We start from the raw sequence: 261 nt of genomic DNA, 5'->3' as shown, positions 1-261 counted from the left end.
CCCCGGGTGGGGCGCAAGCCTCCGGCACCCAGCCCACCAGTGGGCTCCCGCGGCGCTGGCAGGAGGGCTGACATTACCCTTCGGCGCTCCTTCTGCCCCTGCTAACAGCTCTTCCTTTAAGAGTATTTGCTTTGTCTTTTCAGCTCTATTTAAGGAAACTGTTTCTCAAATTGGTGGAGCTGTAAAGAAATGCTCTGGCAACTTGCCACAGACCAAACCTCTCCATAAATGCTAAGGTACTACAGGATGGAACGAGAAGCC

The sequence above is a fragment of the Cariama cristata genome, unplaced genomic scaffold (genome assembly GCF_000690535.1).
Source record: "Cariama cristata isolate BGI_N322 unplaced genomic scaffold, ASM69053v1 scaffold39860, whole genome shotgun sequence".
NCBI lineage: Eukaryota > Metazoa > Chordata > Aves > Cariamiformes > Cariamidae > Cariama > Cariama cristata.
This window is presented reverse-complemented; position numbering follows the sequence as displayed.